Genomic DNA, 2,887 nt, shown 5'->3' on the forward strand with positions numbered 1-2,887 from the left:
CAAGTGGCCGCGGCGGCGCGTGGCCTGCCGGGAGCTGTAGGCGCGGGGTGCGGTTCGCCGGGAGGCCGGCGGCCATTTCGCGGCGCTCCGGAGCCGCGGAGCGGGGCATGCCGGGAGGCGTAGTCCCGGCGGCGCGGCAAGCCGCCATCTTGTGGCACCGCCTGGAATGGAGGCGGGTGCTCCCGCTGTGCGTCGGGGGCTTGTGGCGGGGACCTGTGCTGAGCCCCCCGCCTCAACCCTCCCCCTTACAAAAATCGGGTGACAAAACACGCTGTTTAGCCTCTTCTTATCCTCCCCCCCCCTTAAAACTCGGGGGGAATGACTGCCTTCAGGGGCTGCCATCTTAAGCTCGGAGGCTGCAGCTGTGCCGTCCCGGGTGCTCGCCCCTCTAACACCGCTGCAGGGCCCTGCACCATCCCCACGATCCTAAAACACCAGAAACCAGACACCGGGAGTTAAAGGCCCTTGGTGCCAGGCAGGCCGCTGCCGAACACGGTGTGACCGCTAAAAGCAGGGACCCTGCCCCAGCAGCAAGTGGGAAATCATGCGGCAGAAAGCCCTTTGCATGCGCAACAGTGAAACCAACAGAGGGGTATTGCTGAGGCCAAAGTTGCACAGAAATTGTAAATAACCTTGGATAACCCCAAAAAGCAATTCTGTACGAATAAGAAAATATCTATTGGAGAGACTGCAGGGGTTAAGAAGTTGCCAAACACGAACCGATTATTCCAGGCTCTAGCAAAGCACCAGCTAGCTTGTTTGGCTTTGCCCTTCCACAGCAGCACCTTGAAAACTACCAGAAACTACTTGAGGATAACTTTCACTAGCATTTCTCTCCTCAGCCCTTTCCTTCCTTCCAAATTTTAGTAAGGGCTAACCAACTCCTAAAGTATGTTTACTTTTTTTCTCCTGAGGGTAGATTCCGCCTTAAATGAAGCATTGTATACATATTTTTTTATTGTTCTTATTTTCATAATGTCCAACTGTACTTTAATGAATCCCACCATTACATGTGCCTTTCTCAGCTATAACAGAGGTGGCTTCTTCTGTTTCCCATTGTTCAGCAAGCCCAGGGCCTCAGTTGCGCCTCTGCTGAACTACACATGCAGCAAAGAACCAACAGCCTCAGGAACTATTTTTCCGAGTTGAAATTCATACATGAACGCTGGCATCTAGATCAGTGAGCCTGCATCTAGTCTTTCACACGCATGGCCCACGTTCTGCTCCATTTCCCCTCATCCCTTCACGGTGCAGAGAGAGTTATCCCGAAGCACAAGTAGTTCATGGCAAGATCACATACCCTTCTGCCATCCAAGCATGCTCCTGGCATCTCTCCTCAAGGTTAAGGAGAGCTTTCTTTTTGTCAGAGATTAGCATCATGCATGCATTCTCTCCTTGGCCTTTGCATATAACGAGACACTTTTCAGCAGAACAGGTTTGACTTAGTTCCTGTACACACCACTGTGCTTGTGTACAGGTATTGAAGACTTCCATACAGCCTAGCAAGGTTCTGAAAGTACATACATTAGAGATATCCAAATTTCACCAATTTCAGGAACTGAGCTAGAGTTAATGAGAGCCAGAGACTTTTAATTTCTGAACTGGGACTGTGCTGCAATTCCTTTATGCCTGGGATTTCTTTGTTTAGACACTAAACATGACCTACCGTTTTAGTACCCAATCAGTTACCCAGGTTAGCATTTACCACAGGCTGAGGACACTAGATCCACGATCACTGAACTGCATAGGTATTTAAGGTGATTATTAATACGTAAGGAAATGCTACTTTACAAACAGAACATACACAGCTGTACAATTTCAATACATTAATCTTAGCTGTGTATGTTGTAAGGAAACAGTGTTAAAATGCTTACAGGAGGGGGAGACCTTGTAATTCTGCCTCTCTCCTTCAAAATAAATTATCCATCATCTTTAGATAAGCAGCATGTCTGCCAAAGATTAAATGACTGCTTTGACTGATGAACCAAGCAGCCTCTTGGAGATGGATGAATGACAAGTGTCATTATAGGCAAGCAGGGGTCCAAGTACATCCTTGTGAGTTAGTTACAACAGAACTGACTGCCGGGTTTCTGTTACATGCAGTTTCTTTTAGGGGCCTAGGTAAGCAGCAGAGAAGTTTTGAGACTAAATATGTTCAACCATGTTACACTAATGAGTGTCATGTACAAAGCAGTAACTTATTCTGGTAGAAGTGCAAGAAGTCACTGCATGTTAAGATTTAAGTAGGATATCCAATGCAAATTAGCTGCTTACTCACATTTCATGAGTGTCTGTTCAGTCCCCAGAGAAGTCGCTACCATCACTATATGAGATACTTAAAGTTTTACTCGATTCTCTCACAAAGGAAGGATGGCCTCCCTTTTGTGAGGGTTCAACAGCAGAAAGTAACAGACTGAGGAGATAAGTTATCAAGACTTTACGTTCAAAAAATAGACCATCTTTTGTCTGCTAGATGCATTTAAGTAAATTAACTTCACCAAGGTTGAGCCTCCTACATTTCAATACCATTCTCAGCCACTGAAGAATCCCTGTTGGTCAAGACTCTCAGGTTGAAAAAATTGTCCCTAGTCATTTTTATTCCTACGAACCTGAAGCGGTTTGAACTTCAGCTGTGATGAGAATACCATAAAAGTTAAGAAATGAAACTGTCAGAATATACCTACCAGTGTTTTAACAAGTCATTTTAATTTGTTTGGAAATGGAAGAGGTTTTAGAAAAGAGAAAGGAAAGTTATGTAGTAAGCTGCAAAAACACAGGTGTTAAAACATGCAAATTTCAAGAGAGCTAGAGTTTCAGTGTGGTACCACGAACGTGGGAGTCAAGAGCTCAGTAAACATTGGTTAACATGCCAAACATCTATAACAAA

Source organism: Cygnus olor, chromosome 14 (genome assembly GCF_009769625.2).
Source record: "Cygnus olor isolate bCygOlo1 chromosome 14, bCygOlo1.pri.v2, whole genome shotgun sequence".
Classification (NCBI taxonomy): Eukaryota; Metazoa; Chordata; class Aves; order Anseriformes; family Anatidae; genus Cygnus; species Cygnus olor.